The following is an 11830-nucleotide window of genomic DNA, read 5'->3' on the forward strand; positions in this document are numbered from 1 at the left end:
AAATTTTGTTTAGGAATATTTTAGACATTTGGCGCGGTCCTGGCACACCTCTCTCTATGTTCTTCTACATCCATACATCAAATCATAGCACGTCGGTTAAGTAAAATAATTAGCCTAAAAAAATTCTATCCGAAGACAGAATTTTACGCGGACGAAGTCGCGGGCACAGCTAGTAAACATATAATTAATCTATTTTTTGAATATAAAGCTAATGTGCTCTTTTTTATTTTAAAGTAACCAATTTTTCTTTTTTTTAATTATCTATATTAGGCTGCTACTAGTTGTATTTTATTTTTGTTTGTTTGTATTATTAAATTCTTAATGTTGTAAACCAGCAGATGGGCACCTCTGAACGGGCGCATTGCCCACTGGGACAGGCTGAAAACCAGCTCCACAAGGCAATGCCTTGCGGTACACGCTGAGCCTGCTGCCCACTGTTGTCATATTTTTTTTTCTGTTATTAATGCCTGAAATATTGTATTCCTTATGATGACAATAAAGAAGTTTATTTATTTAGTAAATAATAAAAACGCTGTACAATTCAATCAATTTTTTTTATAATAATCCAGTTTACATTTTAACACTTCTTCTTTTAATAATAAATTTTTTAACTTTTGCCTTTCATTGGCCATCTGCATCTCGTGGAGTTCCTTTCTGCAAGCAATTTCTGTTTCAGATATTTGCAGTGCTGCACTTGCACTGCCATTGTAGATCTAGATAGAAAATAAGATATTATTATGTTTTAATTACATCCAAATAACAATTTGTGTATCATAAACAATTGATACTAGTTTCATCAACATCAGTATAATAAATTTACTTTGATTAGATTGTACTTTTTTACTAATTGATTGTTGAGATTACATATCTCTCTCTACACTGAATCTTGTTTGAAGTACCAAAAACACATATAAATATTTGTTACTATAGGTATGTATCATGATTAAAAATAAAAATTAGATAAAAAAATAACACACCTTTTTATTTTTTAATTTATAATAATTCGGACTCTACAGTTTTTTCATTGGTGGTGTGGTTGTGGTGGTGATTTGTGGTTTGTCTGGTGTACTTGTCTGTGACATCTGAAAGAATCAAATTTTAATTATTTCTGGATATTATTTAGGTACTTGCAGTTAATGCATGCATGTTTGAACATATCATATTTACCAATAAGTTATTTGTTGGTGTGTTGTGTTCAGTTTTTGTGGATGTTCCTGGTTGCGACATCTAAATTAATGTAATTAAAATTATTTACTATACATTACTATTATAATAATAATAATATAATTAGTGAGAGCATTTGGCTACTAAAACTTATTAACAGCTGTATAACACACATACCATTTCTATTTCTGGTTCAGCAACCTCACAGAGACTAATAAGTATTGGTGGTTCTGGTTTATCTATTTTATTGATAGTTAGCTGAAATAAGAATTATCATTGTAATGTTTTAATAGACGTACATGTTTCTTTACCACAGATGATTTATTTATTTACCTGGTTATCTGAGTCAAACTCATTTGAGTCTACAGTGAACTCATGAGGAAGCCACACTGCTATATCATCACCAGTTGGTGGGTCAGTAGCAGGTGGTGGACCACCACCTGTTTGGAGAATTTTTTTCCGTTCCAGGCACTTCTTTTTTTTTTTCAGTCATTTTTATTATGCCCCACTGAGCTTTAATTTGTTGGAGTGTTCGCGGTGTACGGGCCATATTGTTAAAACTGAAACACAAAATGCTGAGTTATAAACTATTTACATAAAATACCTCATTTAATGTATTCAAAATATATCGAATTTGGTACACCTACCTTGTACGTAAATTATTCCAAGCCTCCACCTTTTTCGCGTTTGAGTTTGCGTCTGTGTTTTTATTTTCTATTATTGAAACCGCCTCCCTTATCAATTCTTTCAATATCATCTAATAAATAGAAGCATAAGCAAGCGTTAGTTTAGGAAGTCTAAGAATGTTTCCTTATCTTGGTCCAATTTTAGGTGTATCACTACTAACTTTATCTTCCTCCAACCAGTTTTCACTTCTCTGCCTTTTAACAGTCGAGATCGATTTCAATGCCATTTTCAAATAGGTAACGCAGGGTTGTGCAGTGCGGTTCCGCTTGCTCTCGTCAATGGAATAATTTATTGCGAACAGTAACATATTTTTATAACTTGTGGCGGGGCAGGAGTGTGGAATGTGCATACAAAAAATGTTTCAGATGGTTTGCACGGGAAAAAGTCGATGGGTACTTAACTAACTTAAAAATCCTCGTTCGATGGCACTTGACTAATGGAATGTGTAGCAATAGTAGGTAAAAAAACTACTTTACTACGAAAAATAAATACAAATACGACTTGAAAACACTTCAGACTTGACGTTCCGTAGGTATAGGTACCTAGCGTAGACAGCAAAATATGGTATTAAGCCGTCATATTGTCTATGAACAGACGTAATTGCGACAATCTGTACATATTATCTATGGTCGATTCAATATGTTCGTCAAACTTGTTTGCCAACTTCGTAGTAATGGCAACATTTTTGCTTATAGACGATTGTTAGTTATAGAAGGTTTATAGAACTGTTATGAATAAGCAATTTTATCGAACGTTATATAAGCCTATCGAGCATTTTAACTAATGAACGTTATAAACGTTTCATAAGCGTTTTTTATGAATAAGACCGTTAGTGTCTAGAAATTTCATACAGATAAAATTAACACATTTTTTTTTTATAATTTACGTAAATAATTCTATTTTTGTTGAAGCAGAAAACATTATACATATAATATAATTTAAAGAATGTATATTGACTAATCGGATTATCACCCACTAACTAACGTGTTCTCACCATTTGCATTTGTTTTTTTAGCCGACTTCAAAAAGAAGGAGGTTATCAATTCGACTGTTTTTTTTATGTGTGTTACCGCGAAACTCCGCCCCTGGTGGTCCGATTTTGATAAAAAATATTTTAATCGAAAGGAAGTGCACATGGGTCCCATTTTTTTTTAATTACTAGAAGACTAGTAGATTTTTTGTAATTATTTTTTATCAAAGTGTACGAATTATAAATTATTATTATGTATGTTATACCAATACCTTACTTTCCAATAGATACTGAGAGAAATTCAATAATTATTTATAATAGGAATACAACTAGCCGTTTGCTTGTTTGCCACCTTTTGAAAAAAAAAAAAAATTCAAATAAAAAAATATCGTCTAAACGCAAAGTGTAAAATATTGAAAGGCTTGCCTATCTAAACTAATCTACCTAAGGCTTACGTAGCGAAGCTAGCTAAAATGAAAAGGAAAAAAGTGTATTCACTTAAAACGTGTAGAAATAAAGATGGAAATACACAGTTTTCTCGCTTTTTATTTCGAAAGTGTGACAATAGCTGCTTGCTTTTGTGTCTTAATCCGGTGAAATTGGAGCACGTATCCAGAGCCACTACTTTCTACGGATACGATGAATTTAAACAAATAAAAAAAAAGTTTCGGCTCTAGAGAAAACAACAGACTGATAATGAAACAAATGATAGTCGGCGAATTTAATTTAATTCTACTGAAATCTTAATCTATTTTCCTCGTCTCAGTAGTCTGTACTGAGAACGTCGGTGGCTCAGGGGTTAAGCACTTGACTTGTAATCTGCAGGTCCTGGGTTCGAATCCCGCCATGTACCAATGTGTTTTTCGATTTTCGATTTACATATGTACATTTATCCGACGTTCTTACGGTGAAGGAAAACATCGTGATGCAACCTGCACATAGCTGAGAAGAAATTCAATGATATGTGTGAAGTCAACCAACCCGCACTTGGCCAGCGTTTGACAGCGGTTGACTATGGCCTGGTCACCCCTAACTCGGGGTAGGCTCCGAGCCCATCGTATAGTGAGCTGATGACGATGAGTAGTCTGTAACTATGCGTTTTCATTGTTACAATACTTGTTTGAAACAATTTGCAAATGTCAAAATATACATCATTTTACTAATATTATAAATGCGATTTTTTATATCAAAAAGTGGCAAACGAGTAAACGGCCACCTGAATTCACCGAAATAGCAAGGCGACCGTTACCCATAGACATCCGCAAATACAGATGCGTTGCCTCCTATCAACGGAGAAGGGGACTCATAGAAAGAGAATATTGCCCCTGTTTTGATGTATTGATGGATGAATGTTTGTTATTATGTTTTTCTAAATCACGGATCTCGCTGAAATTTAGCATAGATGTAGAACAAAGTCAGGACGAACACATAGGCTATACTAATAAAGTTTTTGGTACAGGTGTTAAGGCAGTTGGAATTCATAGTAAGCCTGTCTAATATGAAATGTTAATTTTCCTCAGCTGAAATCAAATACAATGTAATTATTATTTTTTTCGTTATTTAAAAAAAGTACATATAAAATTTCATTGATTTTCTTTAAAAAAAGACATAAGACCTTTTTAGTAATTACATAAGTATGTAGGTCGAAATAATAATAAAAATAATATTTAGAAGAACACGTTTGAACTTTCAAATCGATTTTCCTTTTAAGTATGTTAGCAAAGATCCTTATTTGATTCATTTTCAACGAAGTCCAAAGATTTAAATGATAATAAAAACGCTTTGAAAGTGTACGCAAACCTCGAAAGCAAATAAATTAGATTTTTGCGTATTCCAATACAATACTTGAGAGTTTCGATTGGATTGAATTAAAAAGACACGTGCCTCTTTGCCGCTTTATTTATTGCTTTGATTTGTTTATTTAAATGACTGATAAATTATATTAAATAGATAGACACATATCTTTTTGGAGCGTCGGTGGCTCAGGGGTTAAGCACTTGACTTGCAATCTGCAGGTCCTGGGTTCGAATCCCGCCATGTACCAATGTGTTTTTCGATTTTCGATTTACATATGTACATTTATCCGATGTTCTTACGGTGAAGGAAAACATCGTGATGCAACCTGCACATATCTGAGAAGAAATTCAATGATATGTGTGAAGTCAACCAACCCGCACTTGGCCAGCGTGGTTGACTATGGCCTAGTCACCCCTAAATTGGGGTAGGCTCCGAGCCTCTCGGTGGGGACGTATAGTGAGCTGATGATGATGATGATGATATCTTTTTCCTTTTTTTTTGATTTGTTTAATGTCTGACATACTATTAAAATGCGTGGTAGGATTTATCTGTACAAATTGTTATCTTACAAGTAAAATATTGGTATAAACTACTAGATGCCGCCGGCGACTCCGTTCCAGCGGAATTAAAAAAAAAAAACTTTATAAGTAGCATATGTTCTTTCAGGTTATGTGCTATATTTGTGCCAAATACAAATCCATCCATCTATCCATCTAAACATTCTCATCTATATATATAAAAGAAAGTCGTTTTAGTTACACTATTTATAACTCAAGATTGGTCGAACTGATTTAGCTGAAAATTGATGGGGAGGTAGCTTAGAACTAGGAGACGGACATAGGAACTTTTTTATCTTGGGTGCATCTTTTTTTCCGCACGGACGAAGTCGCGGGTAAAAGCTAGCTTATAATATTAGTAAGATAAAAAAGTGAAAACGTCCAACACGTAGCCGAAACGTGTGTATGAGAATGTTTTCGTCTCACTCGTTCTCCTTTTAAAAGACAGAGATAAGATTATGTATAATACATGTGTTTCATAATTATAAACGGATAATATAAAATAACTATTAAATGTTGCATCGAACATCCTAACTTATATAAACCAAAAGATTGAAAAAAAAAACCATTTCAAACAGCTTCTGAAAATATTAATAACCAGTGCTCAGTAGACTGTAAAAAATCTATTGCGGAATTTTTATTGAAATACTCGACTTCGTATTTATTCATTTACTTGAAATGCACATTTACATAACTACAGCCTTATTCGGGACATCATCTTTGGAATTCACTTCGTTGAATGAACATTTTCATTGAAATCAGCGTGTTTAGTTTTGTCACAGACAGAGTTGGAATCTCGTCAGTTTAAAGTCTAACTAAGTGTATTAAAAATGTCAGTGAATTGTAAACCGAACGAATCATTCATTAACCTGATATATCTTTTCAGTTTATAAATTGTCGAAGTCTAATTACTTTGGTTAATATGTTATTAGGGTTACTAGTCTGGACTCCATTTAAACTTTATCAATAGAATTTTATTAAGAATGTCGTACATATAAACTTTTGAAGTTATCTTACCATTGATATTGTGATTTTTAATTCAATTCTGTTTTTCTGAGTGAGTTCCAAACTTTTTAGGGTTCTGTACCTCGAAAAGAAAAAAAACGGAACCCTTATAGGAACACTTTTTTGTCCGTCCGTCTGTCTATCTGTCTAGACTCTTTTTCTCAGGAACGCGTGAAGCGCGCATGAAATTACTACTAACCATATACTCAGGTCTACTGTCCCTTCGAGCTGTAAAAAATCAAACTTCTAAGCCAACGCAATCAAAAGATACAGCCGTTTATTCCGCAAATTTATGCAAACTTTCGACACTCGCAAGAAAATCAAAACCTACAGGGTACTTTCCGTAAACTCAAAATTCCAGTATTCAAGAGCAGATGAAGAAAAAATTGCGAAAACTGTAAATTTTAATTATATTCCTACAGGTTTGTACGGAACACTCGGTGCTCGAGTCCTCCTCGCACTTGGCTCGTTTTTATAAAATTAAATATAGCAAGTAAATAAGATCAAAGTCATTGATCCTTGCTTTCGAGTACCTTTCAGCAGAAGACATGATTTATGTATAATATAGATAACGTTAGTAAATTTTTATAGTACGTATTTTATTAATTATGTTCTCTGAATGACTTACTTTTTTCTTTACTTTGTTCCGTATAGACCAAACTGGTATTAATTATATAGGTATTTGAAACAATCTTATTAATTTTAGTATAACTTTAGGAGATTTAATTTTAATTTAGGAAAGCATGGGAAGTGCATCCTTATCATGTGCGTTCCTTCCTCCGTAGATTAGAAGTAGGCAACGCATTGCAGATGCGTATGTCTAATACTATCAGTCGCTTCGTTATTTAGGCGTATTCAAGTGGCCGCTTGCTCGTTTTCTACCGTACATATCATCATCAGATAGCCTACCCTTAGTTAGGGGTGACTAGGCCATAGTCAACCACGCTGGCACAGTGTGGGTTGGTTGACTTCACACATATCTTTGAATTTCTTCGCAGATATATCAGGTGGCAACACGATGTTTTCCTTCACCGTAAGAACATCGAATAAATATATCAAAATCGAAAATAAAAACACATTGGTATATGGCGGGATTCGAACCCAGGATCTGCAGATCGCAAGTCAAGCCCTGAGCCATCGACGCTCAGTATATACTACATAAAAAAACTTGCTAATTTACTCGAAACCGAAGTTCAATGACACTTAATTTGTTAACTGTCTCTGGAAATACATTTATAGAAAATCAATAAGTATGCTATATATAAAGTCAAGTGAGCAGGTTCTTTGTGACCGCGAACAAAAACTGTGTCACGCCAAGTTACAAAAGACACAGTTATAAATGACTAGCTGTCGTCCGCGACGCCGTCCGCGCGCAATTAAAAAAAAACTTAATTAGCTTAAAAAATACTTCGTAGCCTATGTATTCTTCCAGACTATGTTCTACATCTGTGCCAAATTTCATCAAGATCCTTTGAGCCGTTCCGAAGATACCTTCAAACAAACATCCTTCCATCCATATATCTAAACATTAGTAAGATTGAACAAATATATTTTACTAAAGGCCTTTACACAAAGTATAAACTAAACGTACCTCGTTTTATATCCAATAATTTAACAGAGCTATTTTTTACCGGACTGGCAAAGAGTGTAATATTTTTCGCATGTACGCAAGTGTGTTTTTATGTACATGAGTTTGTATGTATGTCAATTACTTTGTGAAGGCCTATAGCTTGAACGACTGAATCTGATTTTCACTGATTTTGACGAGTGAAGTGTCATTCTTCCCTGGAGTGTCACATACGAGTATATTGCATCGGTATAAAACATACATATATTGTGGATGTAAGAGATCAAATCTCACTTGCCATAACTTTTTTTTTTCATTGCAAAATCTTTTTTTTTGATGTTTTCGAGTATATTCCAAAATTAGAAACGTGTTTAGTATAGTGTAAATTATAGAAAAATGATTATTTTGATATGCAGACAATAGATGGCGCTATGTCGCTAATTAGAACCTCACTCATTCGCGTTTTTCTTTTTGGAAAAGTGTAAAAATAGGCCAAATTCATGGTTCACAACCAATTGGCGTCATAAAAAAAATGTCAAAATGTGTTTATCGGTTTTTGTTCTGAAGCTCCTCATCAAACAAATCATGGAATTGTTATTTCAGTACAAGGTCATCATGTTGTTCAGTCGACAAAATTCTATTGGTTTAAAAAAAACGTAGTATTATATTATATATGCCCTAAAAAGTTCTCGAAAATATCTATGTGATATCAACCCTTTATAATTTTACATTAACTACATTTATACCGGAAGTATAATTCGTTGTACCCCAAAATATTCGTTATTAATAATAAATGTTTCCGGTAGAAGATCGTAACAATAATCCGCAGGCTTACATAACAAAAGGCTTTCGCGCGGCCTCATCTCTTTCACATCTACTTAATAATAGATTAAGGGCTTTAACTCTATCTTCCTTCCCATTTAACATTCACTGAATAAGTTCACTTTATCTTACATTGTTTTGAACCTTGAAAATTATAATTTCTGTATTATGTTATAATAACATTGAAGGAATTTACAAGTAAAATTTAATCATATACATACCGATATTGTACTGTTTATAATTTACACGAGGAAGCTACAGTTTTAGTAGCAATACGCGAGACTGTTTTTATACCCAGTGTCGTATATTTTTTAAAATTCCAAACGAGCATGCGGTCACCAGAATTCACCGAAATAACAGCGACCGTTCCAATGCAGATGCGTCGCGTACCTTTAATCGACTGGGACGCACAGAAAGAGAATCTCTCTTCCTATGCATCACCTCCTCTGCCAAATTCATTATTATTGGAAAATGGTAGAAAGGTAATCGGATTAAAATCCTCCGGCACGCAAACATCAGACTGTATATGGACTTGTCTCAACTTCATGACAATCTTCTATATAGTCGTGGTATTGCACCATACGAGCAATTCGTTCACTCAACATACGAGTATGTTGTTGCGGGCTCTACTACTGTTAAAACTAATTCTTTTTAGCCGACTTCAAAAAGGAGGTTATCAATTCGAGTGATTTTTTTTTATGTGTGTTACTGCGAATCTCCGCCCTTGGTGGTCCGATTTTGATAAAAATTATTTTAATCGAAAGGAAGTGCTTGCAGATGGGTCCCATTTTTTAAATAACTAGAAGACTAGTAGATTTTGAATATAGCTTCAAAATTTGTTGCGAAAATTAGGGACATTTTATTCAAGTTTAATTATATTCATAGAAGGTATTGATAAATAAAACGGCTATTAAAATGAACAGATATTTATGATCATTAATACTGTCTTAATTCTAATTATTTACAATTAATGTTATAACATTATTTATATCACAAATATATAAATTATATTTACATTTCCAATATTTAAGGAATAAAAACGAAGCTTATACAAATACACAATTTTAAATATGTTAAACATTAAGGCATAAAATATTATTTTATTTCTATTTATATTTAATTTATACAATTTGAATTGAAACATAAAACAAGATATTTTATAAAACAATAAAAAAAGGAACAGGTTGCATTTATTAGAAGCTTTGATGGGTCGTATGTATAAGGGCCAAAGTAACAAATTGTTGAATTTCAATTTTTTATGTTAAAAGCTTGCAGTAAACAAAATAAACATTTACGATTATAAATATTATTTTTGCTGAACTAAAAGGGCCTATGCAGCCTTTCATATATGTTTGAAACTTTGAGAGCCTCTCCTGATAAGTTGTCAATTTGCACATTGACCCTTATTCATATGAGCTATTGATGACCATTTTAAAAATGCATTTTGATTTTAATTTTGTAGGTCTCAAATATTATATGGACTCAACTGTTGAAAGTTTAATACAAAACACATTAATGTATTATATATTCTCCCATTCAACATTAATTTTTTGGAGATGCTTTGGGAGTGAAATACATTGTTATTTCTTGGTACTATAAATTTGTGTTTTATTAAAATTATTTGATTGTAAAAAATATTTCAAAACAATATTCAGACATATAAAGGCAATTAACCTAGATGATGTTGGAATGGATACGAATTGAATTTTCATAACAAAAGTCTTATATACTCGTAATAAAAAATAATAATATTGCCTTTCTTTTGTTTTTCTTTAAAATGATTCCTCTTTATTTTTATTATTTATACATTATTAGCTGTCGCCTGCGACTATGTCTGGATAGAATAAAAGAAAACTTAATAAATAGTCTATATGTTCTTCCAGACTATGTTCTACATCTGTGCAAAGTTTCATCAAGATCCGTTGAGCGGTTTCGGAGATACCTTCAGACTAACATCTATTTATACATCCATCCAAATATTGGCATTTATAATATTAGTAAGATTAATTAATATAGAAAACGGCTAAACATTCACGTACAGTTCGGTGTCGGCACCGACTAGTTTCGAGCCCATCGTGGGCCCTTCATCAATGTGAGTGGGACTGGTATTATTTCGTGGACGCGTCCCATCGCTTACTGCGCACCTTCGCTCTTAGGACGCGTCGTGAAGGGATGGAGTGTCGTGTCGGTGTCGTCGACGAGATTGATACTAAAGCGTCATTGGTGTTGAAGTTCAAGTTTCACAAATGTACGTGAGTTTTTTTAGCCGTTTTCTATATTACTTAATGATAATGTTTCAAGAAAGTTGGAGTAATTTATAACTAAGATGTTGAATTTGTTTGTGTATAATTTGAGCAAATATTGCATTTAACGAATTGGTTCTTGATGTCAGTGAAAAGAGATACATTTGCTAAGTACTATTTTATTTATTAAACTATTCACATGAAAATTATTTTTACAATCTAACTCTTATATTTATTATACATACATTTTAAAATCTATTGATTAGTGACATCAAATATTTAAAAAAAATTATCTTAGTATGTGGTAAATTTGAATAAAGCTTCAAATAACATTAAGCATAATAGGCCAAAAAGTCCCCATCCCGGCTGATGTAGACCACGGCGACTGTCTTCAATTCCGATTTTTCCGTTGATGTGCTCTCATATGACTTATGTAGCCAATTTTGTTTCTAAAAATCCTCGCACATTACATATAAAAATGTATTGATAAAAGAAATTCAATTGTTGGAACGAAGTTCCTTATCGCGCGTTGTGAAATGGGGGCTAGACGGAAAAAATTCTTACGAAAAGTTGTCACGACACTTTTTGCTATAACATATTATTTATTAACATACCATTTATATATAACATACTTACTATGTTAACGACGAATGAGCGCTACTTCACCATGGCAACGACGTGACAATATATAAAGAAAATTCATAGAAATAAAATGTACTTCTTGTGAAGACTTAAGTTTTTTATTCATAGAATAAACATTGGTTCCTTCACTAATTAATCGAAAGGAACTTCGTTCCATCCGGGTGTCCCTTGACACCTCTCAAGTTTTTTTTTAAATAACAGATTCGGATAAAATTCCGTTAAGTTTGGAAATCGGATCAAAATAATGTTTTGGTCGTTTGATTTTGGTTATTTTCAAAAAATTATTCCAGCGATTTTAAAAACTATTTAAAAAACTTTATTCCAGCTTACCTCATACGTAAGAATAGGATATTGATTACTTTATAATATTCAATTT

General features: G+C 32.8%; 1 long non-coding RNA gene across 3 annotated transcripts; it reads right to left on the reverse strand.

The window, feature by feature from the left end:
• Positions 1 to 570: 570 nt before the first annotated feature.
• LOC106714147 lies at positions 571 to 2394 on the reverse strand. Of its 3 annotated transcripts, none has more exons than XR_006756488.1 (6): positions 2012 to 2394; positions 1812 to 1921; positions 1342 to 1724; positions 1168 to 1227; positions 978 to 1082; positions 571 to 713 (listed from the first exon to the last, which is right to left on the reverse strand). It is a non-coding gene; the product is annotated as an uncharacterized LOC106714147 (long non-coding RNA). The 3 variants fall into 3 exon arrangements; XR_006756487.1 differs by having other exon boundaries at positions 1342 to 1422; positions 1498 to 1724; positions 1812 to 2394; XR_006756486.1 differs by having other exon boundaries at positions 1812 to 2394.
• Positions 2395 to 11830: the final 9436 nt, after the last annotated feature.

This window comes from Papilio machaon, chromosome 25 (assembly GCF_912999745.1).
Source record: "Papilio machaon chromosome 25, ilPapMach1.1, whole genome shotgun sequence".
In the NCBI taxonomy this organism is placed as follows: Eukaryota; Metazoa; Arthropoda; class Insecta; order Lepidoptera; family Papilionidae; genus Papilio; species Papilio machaon.